Raw genomic sequence first — 15,877 nt, 5'->3', positions numbered from 1 at the left:
CTGCCCCATTGTTTTTGGGGTTCATCTTGTTGTTTTATGCCATCTAATACATTCATCAGACTCGTATCATTCGGATTACATAAAAAAGAAAATAAAATAACCAATTGGACCCACCACATGAGTTTAGAGTCTTAGGCATGATTTTACGTTGTTTCTTTTTTTTTGGACCATGTAAGTATTTTAATGAATTATTTTTTATTTATTACGGTTATAATTATATTTGGAACATTATGGACGGTGTGGATCGAATTTAAATTCGATGTGGAACGCATAGCATCCTGATACTACCACAGGTTGTGGTGGTACCGGCAAGTAACGTATAAGCGCACCTCTTTACGGATAAGGAAAAGCAGAGAACTCGCGCGAAGTGAGATTGAAGAAATGATTCGCGGAACACGTGTTGAATTTCCATACGTGTACAAGATCCGAGATGTTCATCTGATCGTAGAGACATTTAAAAATCGGTGGTAGATGAGCTGCACCATACTTGTCTTAAAAATACGGACGGTTGAAATGGATGACGAATGGTCCAGATTCAATATATGATTTTTCCTTTTATATTAGAAATATTCCCACCATAACAATGAACGAACATTATTCATTACACGTAGTCTAATTTGGTACGTGTTCCGTGAATCGCCTCTTCAATTCGGAAGCGGATTGCATACTGAGTTACTCATTACCCTTAGCGTACTGAGTAAACTCTGTATGGTCCACAATTATTTATTTATTTTATCCACTCCGTTCATCCATTTTAAAAGATAATTTTAGGTCTTAATGATAAAAGGTAAGTATATCCAAAGGTCAAGTGGACTACAACACAGGAAACAGTGTGATTGAACTTATACCATTGAAAAGTTCCTGGAGGCCACAGAAGTTTTGGATAAATCTGATGTTTTTTCTTTCTCTTCATCCCTGTTTTTGTGACATTATGAAGAGGTTGGATGATAAATAAACATCACTGTGGGCCCTGAGAAGGTTTCAACGGTGTAAATCATTTTTCCACATTGTTTCCTGTGGTATGGTCCACTTGAGCTTTGGATATACTTCGATTTTGGGATCAACCCATAAAATTAGTAGGAAAAATGGATGAACGGTGTGGATAAACCACATACGTTAATAACGGGCGCAACTGAGTTTACTCAGCCCGATAAATGCGTACTGAGTAACTCAGTACGCAATCCCTTCAATTCACCGTTGAGTGAATCGCCGTTTATGAATAAAAGGTGCTGGACCGGAAACGGATTGGCTACATCATGGTCGGTGCTCTGTGAGCCCCACCATGATGTATTTGTTTCATCCATTTTTAAAGATAATTTTAAGGTTTTTTCCAAAAAGTAAGATGGATATAAATACCAGGTGGACCACACCACAGGAAAACAATAATGATTGGATATCCACCATTTAAATACTCCTAAGGCCCATTGTACTGTTTATTTGACATCCAATATGTTGATTAGGTCATACAGACCCAGATTAAGGGAAAAAACAAAGATTAGCTTGATCCAAAACTTTTATGGCCCCCAAAAAGTTTTTAATGGTCGACACTCATTCAACACTGTTTCCTGTAATGTGGTCCACTTGAGATTGGGATATAACTCATTTTCAGTGTAATACTATAAAATGCTCTGTAAAAATATATGAACGGCATGGATGAAACACATACATTATGATGGGGCCCACAGAGCACCGACCACAGCCATTGGCTGGTGGCGGGGGAGTAGCCAGTCCGTTTCCGGCTGGACTGCCGGAATCCACTGAGATGAGCTGGGTGGGCCACCGTGATTTTCTCTGACATCCGACCTGTCATGCAATCCCAAACTCAGGGGGGGGCGACCCCAGAGGCGGGTTGGAAGTCAGTAGCCGTAGAAACCTTCGTGGTACACCGTACGTTGTTTCTATTTCATCGCAACCGTTGATCAGATGAGACACACGAGGATGAAATACATACCAACAATACATGTGGTATAGAAATAAGGTGGGCCACAGCGTATGAATGTTGAAGGTTTTAAACGTGATTTAAAGGTGTACCAATACGTGTTTCAGTGGTGTGTCGACCGTGAGTTTCTGATGGAGATGATTTTTGTGATGTACAATGAAAATGGTGTGTCTCAACTGATGGATGGAGTGGTGGTAAAATACGCGTAGCGGTGGGCCACAAGGAGGTTTTGTGTTGCACGTGCTTTCCATGGCAGGTGTTGTAGGGACTTCCAGTCGGAACTTGGGCAACAAGGTTTCCTATCAGGTATGGTACGCGAGGAGACGAATGTATTGGGGTACTACACACTATCATCTACCTAGAGACGTGCGGTCCTGTCAGGTGCTCTGTGGGGGTAAACATGCTGTATATGTTTTATCCACGTCGTCCATATATTTTGAAAGGTTATTTTAGATTATGAAACCAGAAATAAGGCACATGCAATGCTTAACTAGACCACACCACAGGAAGTAGTGGGAATTGAAAGCGTACCGTTGAAAACTTAAGTCTTGGATCAAGCTGCTATTTATTTTTTGCCATCATCTACGTCTATGCGACCTTTTGAACAGGTTGGATGGAAAATAAACATCATGGTGGGCCGTAGAGAATTTTAAACGGTAGAAGTTTAATCCCTACTCCTTCTTATGGTGTGGCCCACTTTGAGCCTTAAATCTTCCTTCGTTTCTCTATCATGCCCTAAAATGATCATTTAAATTAGATGAATGTCATGGATAAAACACGTACATCATGGTGGGCCCCACAGAGCCCCTAACAAGACCGTCTGTCTCTAGCTACGTACGGTGGGGGTAGTACCCAATCCACACCCGCTGGACGTAACGGAAACGGATTGGCTATTTCCCTGGCCGGTGATCGGTGCTCTGTGGTACCCATCATGATATATGTGTTTCATCCATTCCGTCCATATATTTTTCCAGATCATTTTATAACACTAGACCAAAAATTAACTATATCCCAATCTCAAGTGGACCACGTTACAGGAAACAGTGTTGAATGAACGTCGACCATTAAAAACCTTTTGGCGGCCATAAAAGTTTTGGATCAAGCTGATATTTGTTTTTTCCCTTCGTCTGGGCCTATGTGACCTAATCAACAGATTGGATGTCAAATAAAAGGTACAGTGGACCTTAGGAGGATTTTAATGATGGATATCTAATCACTATTGTTTTCATGTAGTGTGGTCCACCTGAGATTTATATACCTCTCATTTTTGGGATGAATACCTAAAATGACCTGCAAAAATGAATGAACGGAATGGATGAAACACATACATCATGGTGGAGCCCATAGAGAACCGACCACCAGCCACCGGGCTGTTAGCGAGGGAGTAGCCAATCCGTTTCCGGACGTAACTGACGTGCCTTCATTATCGAGCAGGAGCTATCAGAGTGGGCCATCAACTTTCATAGGTCGTGCGCGTAATCGACACTACTCAAGGCCCGGTGCAAGCAGATCCGTCATGTTTATTTCACGTTCAACCCGCTTATAATATCAATTAGAACTGAATGAAGGAAAAATACAGAGATTACGTAGATCCTAACGGCCGGTATGGCCGGGCAAATCTCATGGTATTAGGAGGGATGGGATCAATTTTAAGTTAATTATGACGTCGTCAGTGGATTACTGGGAATCCCATGGGATGGCCTAATCCCGGGACTCGATTCAGGAGTGTGTTTGGGACGCACCTCTGTGCCGTGGGACGTGGGCCATATCCCGGGATCTCCTATAGTCTGGCCTGTTTGGCCGGGCGTGGAATTGCAACAATCCCTCAGGCACAAGTACATTTACCCGTTTGGATGGACGGATGACATCCCAGGATTACACGAGCCATTGGTCTGATTTCCCCACTGCTTCCAGCCACTGTCGTTGGTGCGCTGTGGGCCCCATCATGAACAGTGGATCTCCCTTCAGCTGTTTCTTCGGAAGATTTCAACAGTGGATCAAGCTGATCTTTGTTTTTTCGCTCCACCTGGGTTACCTACATGTACTCAACAGTACTGTGGGCCGTAGGAGGATTTCAACGATGGATATCCAATCACTATTGCTTTCGTGTGGTATGGTCCAAATCAGATATAAAGTCCAAACCATCAAAACGTCTTGAAAAATCACCAATGGTCTGGTTCAACTGAAGATCCACACACCACATCAATATTGCCTAATCTGGACCGTCCAATATAAGTGCACAGTCCCGATCAGTGTGATTGTTAGGCCAAAACGTGGTGTCCAAATATTTAGGGGACCACACCACATGATTCCTTGCACATAAACAAAAACTGATAGGATCATGCAGTGTATCAGGTACACATATATAGTGGGCCACACCAATTAAGACGTGGATTGAGACAAAATTATCAACAATGTCAGGTAGTCGATAATATTATGGTGTGGAAGGCAATTATCGGTCTCTAATATAAGTCACTCAAGCAAAACCTTTAATAATTATAAGTAGCGCAAAGACAAGAACGACAATGGCAACTAGAACTGTACATAATTTCTCCCCAAAAGATGGGGCTAGATCATCATTCACCGTGGCCCTATAAACCATGGCTCGGGTCATCTGTTGGATAGACGAAGTTGACGAATGATGGATGTCAAACTCGTATGAATATGCGGCGACATAAAACCACATGATTCTGTGGCAGGCCTCGACATTACACTAGTCCCACCGAAGTAACTCTCCCAGTAGGAAACCGCTTCCCTCCAATTCCTGAATGCCCGGTGTCTCCCGCCGCTGAATCCCTCGACCTTTAGCCTAGCATCATCCCACGTTAGATAAATGCCCAGTCGACGGCCCATGAGAACAATGTAGTACTTCTCTTTTGCCATCTACATTGACATGTCCATTATTGGTATGAGATTCGTGTAGCAGAATAAGATTGTGTTTACTAATCACGCAAAATTGTCCCACGAAAAATAAAAATACAATCAGAGGATCTGAATTCCAATTAACTGATAGTACGTACCCTTTGTCCATATGATGTGTGTGACTCTATCTGTCTTAATGTGCACAGCAATAAGGATCTTATCGAACCACATATATAAAATATATTACAACACAAAAGTAAAGTATTCCCTAAGCGTTCAAATTGGTATACACTGTATACAAGTTGTATCAATCCAAAAAAGTTTTTTTTTTAATTTTAAGTTGTTACCAGCGAATAAGATTCATATTACATTCCCACAAAATAACAGATCAAAAGAACGACGGATAATAGCATGTCAAACCGACCCAACTCTTGCATCACCAAAGTTCTCGCGGAGTGTTCTCTTCAACCACTCAACGCGCCTCTCGGGTCGGAGACTGACAAAGAACGATGCCAGCTTTTCGTCCTTACTTAACAGCTGACCAACCTCGATAAACTCTGAGTTGATCAACCCTTGCACCTCATCAAGGACATCAAGTATGAAATGAATGTCACTCAAGCATGATGAAAGATGCAATATTGTAAAGGAGGAAAGCAAAATACACATGCATAGTATATACAAGAGATGAGCGTGGGATCTCCAATATGTGTTGTTGCATATACAAGGATAGAGTTTCTGATTTCTAAATACACATGCATAGTTGCTAAGATTCATATCCTTTCTCACATTATAAACAACTAGATTTAATACAAGTACCTTTTACAAAATCACATTTTAGCTCATTGAAATCCCCAGCATGGTTGTATGAAATGAATGTCACTCAGCATGATGAAAGATACAATATTGTAAAGGAGGGAAGTGAAATACACATGCATAGTATATACAAGAGATGAATATGGGATCTCCTATATGTATTGTTGCATGTACAAAGATAGAGTTCCTGATTTCTAAATACACAAGCATAGTTGCTAAGATTCATATCATTTCTCACAATATAAACAGGTAGATTCAATCCAAGTACCTTTTACAAAATCACATTTTAACTCCTTGAGATCCCCAGCATGGTTGTATGAAATGAATGTCACTCAAGCATGATGAAAGATGTAATATTGTAAAAGGAGGGGAGCAAAATACACATGCACAGTATATACATATTAAACTATATTACTATGTTCTTTAGTTCCTACAAGGATGCATGATTATTTAAAGACGGCCGCATACAACAGTAGTGGTATGGTGCCTGTTTTAGGGTGGGAACGCAACATGGGGAGCATAGCTGCCCATGACTATTTAACAGGAACACTGATTTTATATAAAAAAAAAAAAAAAAAAAAAAAGACACAAGCATCATACCTGTGTGGCCCACAAAATCTGGACGATCAATTCATCAGGTATTTATACATTTTTTAAAACAATACACAGCTTCAAAAAATCAATAGTTCATATATAATAGAGGAAAGGAATGGACAAACAGTTCATTTACTTTTATATTTCTACAGAATTACAGATAATCCATCTACATAGAGCACCACATCAATATGCAGATGGATGAATGATAGCAAGTAGACCAATATGTTTTAATCGAAAAGAACGCCTCGAACAATAGCAGTAGCACCACATTTACATGCACATTATAAAATATAGAGAGAGAGAGAGAGAGAGAGAGAGAGAGAGAGAGATTGTTTAAAAAAACCTGAACCCGTAACTAAGGTGGGAATCCATAAACGCTTAATGGCCTAACAGATTACTGCATTGACATTAGAAACAGGAAAATCATATCGAAAATAAATCAAGAGGCCCGAGAATCATAACAAGCATGGCCCCATTTCAGAAATAAAATCGCCCAGCTTGTGGCATCAAACCATAGCCGGACGCCCAAAAATACCTCAAGGAAAACACTCCAGCAGACATTATATTGAACAGAAAAGGATGATGACAACATGCAGATGGCAAAACTCCTAAATTATAGCATTCAATCTATATTCGAATGAACTTGCAGGGAGCAAAACCCCCTAGAGGAAAGCATCAACAGTGAAATCCATCAAATAAAACATGTAGGTAGCAAAAACTCTAAATGGGAAGCTTCAATCCATATTCGAATGAACATGCAGGGAGCAAAAGACATCAATAGTGAAATCCGTCAAATAAAACATGCATGTAGCAAAACCCCTAAATGGGAAGCTTCAATCCATATTCAAATGGACATCCAAGGAGCAGAACCCCCTAGAGGAAGGCATCAACAGTGAAATCCGTCAAATAAAATATGCAGTTAACAAAACCCCTAAATGGGAAGCTTTGATCCATATTCGAATGAACATGTAGGGAGCCAAACCCCCTAGAGGAGGGCATAAACAATGAAATCCCTCAACATCCTCGTCCAAAAGACATTAATTTCCGTAATAGGAGATCACAACATGCAGGAGGCAGAAGCCTCAATTTCTAGCAGAAATTGGTAGTTGGACCATACATGCAGGAAGAAATCCTCAATCAGGAAAGCATGAATATGAAATTAACATATGAAATACAAATGCAATTATCAAAAAAGAATAGATGGAGGCTTCTCTTTAGAAAGAGATGAAGGCGTGCCTTCCATCGAACTGGCTCAGATCAAACTCACAAGGAGGAAGACGAACATAGAGGCCCGAGTATTTGTACACTTACCTCATTCGCGCCAGAAAAAATATCTCCCACCATCTCCAGCGACTTCATGACCGCGCGAACTGCTCCATCCTATCGTTTCGTACGCTAGATGGGAGAGTTTTCCATGGGATGGGCTCGAGGTCGCAACGCGGGATGACAGAGCATCCCGAGAGCGATTTACAATTCCCAGTCTCTTGTATCAATGCATTGAAAAAAATATCCCGTGGATATATCTCTCCCCAAACAAATGCACGGGATCAACAGATGGGATATAACGATCCCATCCCTCGTAATACCATGGGATTCGCCCGGCCAAATAGGCCCTAAACATTCATGGCTTAAAAAAAGCTTTTAACAGTCATTCACCACTTCTCCAGTAGTATGGTTCACCAAAGATTTGAATTTATTTAAGTTTTGGAGTAACATCCTTGAATGAGATGAGAAAATGGATAGGGAGTATGGATATGAAACACCTTAATCAAGGTGGGCTCCACACGGCCATATGGCCTACCTTGATGATACCTTGTATATCCATTCCATCCATCCATTTTTCCAACCCAAATCCCAAGTGTACAACATCACAAGAAACAATGATGATTGAACACTCACCATTAAAAAACTTCCTAAGGTCCATTACAATTAGATCCACAATGTTTATTTATCATCTAACTTATTGATAATGTCAATAAAAAATGGATAAAGGGAAAATACTAGCTTCATCCAAAACTTTTGTGAGAGGCAAAAAGTTTTTAATGATCATCCATTACCTTTTCTAGTGGCTTGAGTCTATCAGAAATTTGGATTTGTTTAACTTTTGAGATAACGTCCTAGATGAGTTGAAAATATGAAAGTCGGATATGAAACAATTCGTTAAGGTCGGCGCCGCACGGTAAAGGTCAGACATCATTGACCTCATCACCAATTTTTTTAAGCCCCACCATGATGTATGTCTTATATCCACACCTTTCATTTACTTTTTTGAAAGATTATTTTAAGCATACCCTAAAAAATGAGGTAGATCCAAAGCTCAAGTGCATGGTACCACATAAAGCAGTAGAACAATGACACCTACAGTTGAAACCTACCTACAACCCATCATAATGTTTATTTCCTATTTAACCCACTCATAAGGTCACGTGAACTTAGATGAATGAAAAACACTTAGGGGTCGTTTGGCACCGCGGATTCGAGGGGTTTTGAGGGGGTTTCAAACCTCCCGGTTGTTTGACAACAGAAAGTAACAGGAGGTTTCAAATCCTCTCTTTGATGGGGTTTCAAATCCAATGAGAGCTTGGATTACACCTAAAATCATTTCAATAATTGCATGTGTAACATGTGTGTCACTATACTATCATTTTATTGGGCACATGGCCCACTAATGATGATCAACACCATCCAAACATTATCCATGTAAATCAACGATTAAAAATTGTTGGTTAGTCACTCAGACATAACCTTGTGCTTGTGGACCATATGAGACTTGGAATTTCATTGTTTTTGAGCAATGCGTATATTTCAGCGGGCTTATCACAACCACTGTATCAAAAATTACATATCTTCCTAATTAGAGATATTAAAGTTGATTTAATAATTAAATTCAAACCCCTGTAAATATACCATGCATAGCTACTTTTGGATTAAAGTTGATTCCCAATCTAGGGTGCCAAACACAACGGGAGGATTTCAAATCCAGGGGGTTTCAAATCCTTGGGATTCCGAATCCAGGGGGTTCCAAATCCACGCTCCTAAACAGGCCCTTAAGTGGCTTTTAAAAAGTTTCCAATGGTAAGCCTTAAATTCTTAGGGTCGGTTTCCCAACTTTAATCCAAAAGTAGCTATACAAGGTATATTTATCAGGGTTTGAATTTAATTAACAAATCAACTTAATAGCTTAACATATGTAGTGTTTGACACAATATGGTTGTAATAAGCCTGCTGAAATATATGTTTTGCCCGAAAATGTTGAAATTCTAAGTCTCGGATGGGCCACAAGCACAAGATCATGTCTGAATGACTAACCAACGATTTTAACAATTGATTTACATGGACAATGTTCAGACGGTGCTAATCATTATATTAAAGTAATTAAGCGGTGATGTCATTGATAATCTAATTATTTTTTGATATCATTAGTAGGCCATGTGCCCAATAGAATAATATTATGGTGACATACATGTTACACATGCACCTATTGAAATGATTTTAGGTGTAATTCGAGCTCTGATCGTGGATTTCGAACCCCCTCAAAGGATTTGAAACCTAGTGGATTTAAAACCCCTAATTACTTTATGCTGCCAAAAAACCAAGGGATTTGATACCCACTGGATTTGAAACTCCCAATTACTTTATGATGCCAACCAACTAGGGGATTTGAAACCCCCTGAGATCCCCCCAAATATATGGTGCCAAATGACCCCTCATTACTTTTTGTAGTATGGTTGACTTGAGCTATGAATCTAGCTCATTTCTTCTACCCATGTCCTAAAATAATTTTGAAAAATTAATAGACTTTGTGGATATAATACATACATTATGGTGGGACCCACATAACTTAGTGATGCCGACAGTGGTGTGTGGCAAACTACACAATCCGTTTCAGCAACTGATGTGAGTCACGTGACCTCATCCACCGTGGTATGGTAGATGGTGGATCAGGACCATTCACCCAGTGGCTGCTGCCATAGATGGCTCATCATTCTCCCTTGCTTTTATCCTTGAATTCTAACTACTAACCAAATTCATTTGTCACCGTCCAATTGTAGGTCCCCAATTACTTTCGTAGGATCACTTAACTTATATTACCCTTCAACTGCACGCCATTCACGATAGAGGGCTTCTTTAAATACCTTACTTTTTTCTTTTTTCTTTTTTCTTTTTACTTACAGCAACATATAAGTGACTTATTTCAAACAAGTAAGTTTGGTTTATGATTTGCTAAAGCAACTTTTTTTATTTAAATTTATTTAATTACTTTATTTTTAAAAATTATTATTATTATTTTTCATTAGTGATTGAAAAAGGGTATAGGAAAGATAAAAGAGAGAAAAAGCTGATAAATAAATTATTGTTTACCATAATAACTTTTCTTTTTTCTTTTTCTTTTTTCTTTTTTTTTTTAAAAAAATTTTTTACACACGCACCCCCACACACTCACGCTATGGTGGGATTTCACCACCTATGGATACTTGAACCCTTAAGGGGATGTTAAAACTCCCAAGAGTCCACCACCAAAGTAAGAGTAAGGATCCGAAGTACCTATCTTCTTAATAAGTAGACACTAAGATAACCTATTTGTGGCATAAGTATTGTCGCCAGAATGTTTTAAATCTGTAAATTTATTGTCTGCTCAACTGGTTGAGGGGGCTGCTCGACTAGTCGAGCACCACTCGACTCAAAGTCCAACAAGCGGTATTTTTTTGGTATGTAAGGGAGTTCTTGATTATGTGCACTCTGACGTATGGGTGCCATCGCCAGAAGTTTTCATTGGAGCATTGTCATGGTTTGTTTCATTCATTGACGACTACTCCAAGAAAGTTTGGGTTTACTTCATGAAACGTAAATCCGAAGTTTTCACCATATTCAAACAATGGTGGAAAAATAGTTAAGGCGAAAAATAATGGTTTTAAGGACTGATAATGGTGGAGAATTTACTTCAACTGAGTTTAATGATTATTGCAAGGATGAAGGGATCATCAAGCATAATATAGTATGCCACACGCCCGAGAAAAATGATATGGCTGAGCGAATATATCGGACTCTGCTGGAGAGGGCCAAATGCATGTTAAGTAATGCTGCGCTGGGCAATGACCTATGGACTGAGGCCATTAATACAGTTTTTTATTTAGTGAACTAGTCTCTTTTAACGACAATTGAATATAAAGTTTCAGAGGAAGTATGAAGTGGTCAGAAATTCAACTACTCAGATTTACGCATATTTGGTTGTGAGGCTTACTCTCATGTACCGTCAATTGAGAGAGATAAGCTAGACCATAGAGCCAAAAAGTATATTTGTTGGCTATGTTATTGGTGTGAAAGGTTACAAGTTATTCGATAAGGTTACACGCAAGGTCATCACTAGCCATGACGTCAAATTTGATGAAAGCTCTCTATTCCACAAGAATGATCAAGAGGAGAAAGAAGAACCAGAAAGGTTGATCGTAGACATCTAGATTGACTCAGATGATACTTAGGCAAAGACAGATGCACAGACAGAGGTATAGGATCAGGTGGAGCAGCCACCTGTAGGAGAAATCCACCGTGTGATCGCAGGTTACCGGAAAGATACATGGACGACTCTAATATTACATATGCCCTCATTACAGATGAGGGGGACCTGTCTACTATTCAGGAGGCTCTTGATGAGCCTGATGTAGAAAAGTGGAAGGCGACTATGGATAATGAGTCAGATGGATGGTATGGATCTCTTTTAGGGTGGCTCATTGCACAAAAATCACACATGAGAGTTGGTGAAGCTTTCAGTGGGCCGAAAAGTGATCGAATGCAAGTGGTTATTCAAAAAGAAACATGATAGATACAAAGAAAGATTGGTAGCGAAGGCTTATGCTCAGAGAGAAGGAATCAATTTCACAGAGATATCCACATCAGTGGTTAAGCAGGTGTTTATCAGATTCGTGTTGGCGCTGGTTGCCCAATATGATCTCGAACTGGAACAGATGGATGTGAAAACTGCATTCCTGTATGGGGAATTGGAAGAGCAGATTTACATGAAGTAACCAGAGGGCTACGAAGTTAAAGGAGTAGAGAAAAAAGTTTGCAGGTTAATGAGGTTGTTATACGGCCTGAAACAGTCGCCTAGGCAGTGGTATAAAAAATTTGATTCTTTCATGTTGAGTCAGAAATTTACTCGGAGTGAATACGATCACTGTGTCTATTACAAGACACTGAGTTATGAAAAATTCATCATCCTAGTATTGTATGTTGATGATATGTTGATCATCTATAATGATATATTTGAAATCAACGTACTGAATACTCAGTTATCAGGGACATTCGAGATGAAAGATCTAAGGGCTGCAAAGAGGGTTCTCGGTATAGATATTCATAGAGATAGGAAGAAGGGCAAGCTTTGGTTATCACAGACAGAATACCTTGAAAAGGTGTTGATCAAGTATGGGATGAACCAAGCAAAGCCGGTGAGCATTTCACACACGGCTCACTTCAAGCTTTCCTCAGAACAATGTTCTAAATCAAATGAGGAAAAACAGGTGATGTCTCATGTGCCTTATTCAAATGCGGTTGGTAGTTTAATGTATAACATGGTCTGTTTGAGACCATATATTTCACAGGCAGTCGGTGTTGTGAGCAGATACATGTCAAACTCCGACAAACATCACTGGGAAGCAGTGAAATAGCTACTTCGATACATTCGATGTACGAAAGACTATGTCTTAATTTTTGAAAAGACGGGGACAAAGTTGGTAGGGTATGTAGATTTCAATTATGCAGGTAGTGTGGATTCAAGAAAGTCTACTTCAGGATACTCATTTGTATTAGCGGGTGGAGCAATCAGTTGGATATTGAAGCTTCAGTCCGTGGTGACTCTTTCCACAATTGAAACAGAATATATGACAGTGACGAAAGTATTTAAATACGGTGTTTGGCTCAAAGGCATGATAAATCAGTTGAGACTTCAGCAGGAGGCCGTGCCGGTTAACTGTGATAGTAAGAACGCTATAAATTTGACTAAAAATTCTGTTTATCACTCACGTACTAAACACATTGATGTCCATCACCACTTTATCCGACAGGTGCTTGAGGAAGGAAGCGTAACACTGAAGAAGATTCACACCAGCACGAATCCACCAGACATGCTCATCAAGGTTGTTCCTAAAGAAAAGTTCAAGTTCTACAACTTCTCTGGGCTTGGCGATGGCGTAAAAGAAGGATAGTGTGCACAAGAAGCGTTAATTGAAGCTATGATTGGATGCAAAGATAAGAGAAAAGGTCAAGAAGCTATACGATTGAAGATTGAAGACATGGTGAAGATTGTTGTCAGAATGTCTTAAATCTGTAAATTTATTATCTGCTAGGCTGGTCGAGGGCCTGGCTCGACCGGTCGAGGGGGCTGCTTGACCAGTCGAGCACCGCTTGACTCAAAGTCCAGCAAGCGGTATATTTTGGTGGACTCGACTGGTCGAGGGGGTCCTTCAACTAGTCAAAGCCCTGACTCAACTTGTCGAGGGTTACGCAGACTGCGAGCGGACTGCGTAAATTTGAGGCGGTTTCCGGATTGTTCTAAGGTCGGTGCAAAATGGGTGTTTCCTAAACTATAAATAGGGGTCCCTAGGGCTATTCTAATGTATTCTAAAGCTTTCTAAAAGTTTTTCAAGTGTTCGTAAAAGGGTTTTAGGGTTATCAAAGGGTGTAGCAAGGGTAAGATTCGAGATTGTTCGAATCGGGTAAGTCCTCTCTCTTGTAATTTTTATTTCATAGTGGATTTCTGTCGCTTTGTGCTGTGGTTTTTTCCCTTAAGGGTTTTTCATGTTAAATCTTTGTGTTCTCTTGTGATTGCTTGTTGCTCTTGGATTGTTATCTTAGATCTAAATATGTGTGATTTCGCAGCACAAATCCCCAACAAGTAACTTATGTCAAGGTGGTGAAATCCCACTACAGTGTGCGTGTGTGCGCCTTCACGGTGGACCCATTTATACAGTACACATAGTGGGATGTGGCTTCGGTGGATCTCTGACTGTGGGGCCTCCCTAACATATGTTTATTATGCCCATGCCATCCATCTATTTCACTATTTCATTTTATGGCATATGCCTAAAAATGAAGCAAATCCAAATATAAGGTGGACCACACCAAATGAAACATTGGTACTTGAATGCCCACAATTAAAAACTTCCCAAGGCCTATAATAATGTTTATGTACAATCCAACCTGTTGATTATGTCATACGCACCTGAATAAATAAAAAACACAAATATCAACTTGATCCAAAACTTTTATAGCCCTTGGGAAGTTTTTAATGGTCCATTAACATTATTTTCTGTGGTGTGGTTCACTTGAGATTTAGATCTGCTTCATTTTTTTGCTCATGGAATAAAATGAATTGGCCAAATTGATGGATGGCATGGATATAATATACATATATCATGATGACTCCACAGAATCTGCCCAAGCCGCACCACAGGCTATGAAATCAAATTGTGTACTAAGTAACTCACTATACTTTTATTATACTGAGTAAACTCTGTTGGGTCCATAATAAATGCATGTGATTTATCTAGGCCGTCCATCCGTTTTTCCAGCTTATTTTAATGGTTAAACCAAAATTAAAGCACATCCATAGCCCAAGCGATTGCCCTCAATGATGTTTATTTGTCATCCAATCTATTCGTAAGATCACGTGGACATGCACAAGAGAAAACACAAATATCATCTTGATCTAAAACTTATGTGGCTTCCAAGAAATTTTCAACGATAGCTAGACATTCAATTCACATTGTTTCTTCTGGTGTGGTCTGCTTAAGCTTTGCATATGCTTCATATTAGGCCCAAGCCCTAAAATTATATGGTAAAATAGATGGACATAGTGGATAAAATACATAAATCACGGTGGCCCCATAACGTATCAAGTTACATGGTACACAATCCGCTTCCACACATGCACTCTGCCTTACATTGCCCATGATTAAAAAATCGCACTTATAGTATAATCTCAGCCATCCATTCCCCCCCCGTTCTCGGTGATTTTGACTAATCCATTTAAGGGCCGCTAATCAAACATTCAGGTGCATCCATTTTTAGCCGATTTTTGGTCTTCATGGTAAGGTATTGTTGTAATGTCTTAGATTTTCGCTATTTTGGATTTTCAAAAAATTCTTGATCTAACTAGCCTATATCATTATTTATTGACTCTTGGCGCTCGAGGTGAGCTTATATGTGGGTGGTACCAGTAACAAGCCACACAAATCCGATTAATCAACCGTAGGAAGCCAACGAATCCACCCGATCACTTAAAGCTCAAGACTAGCATCGTGATTTGTTCATCTAAGGCTCAAATCTAGCTAACCTATCACTGATTAATCAAGACAATCACAACTAAATAAAGACCTACCAGAAGCCAAGACAACTTGGGGTCAGATATTAATTAACAAACCAAATCAATCAAGTTTCTCTTTTAGCCTAAGAACCAACAGTTTATGGTTATTAAGATCAAATAACCGTTTGGTCCATTTCTACTAATTACAAATAGGTCACATTATAAACTTAATTAATCTAAATCATAATTATTGCACACAAGAAATCTTACTACACAATTCATTACAGAAATGACATGATTATCTAAACAAGTTCCAGACCGTTCGTTAATGGGCCATTAAATCTGAGATTATAAAAAGACATTCGTTT

Source organism: Magnolia sinica, chromosome 14 (assembly GCF_029962835.1).
Source record: "Magnolia sinica isolate HGM2019 chromosome 14, MsV1, whole genome shotgun sequence".
Taxonomy (NCBI): Eukaryota; Viridiplantae; Streptophyta; class Magnoliopsida; order Magnoliales; family Magnoliaceae; genus Magnolia; species Magnolia sinica.
The sequence above is the reverse complement of the archived record's forward strand: the minus strand, read 5'-3'. Positions refer to the sequence as shown.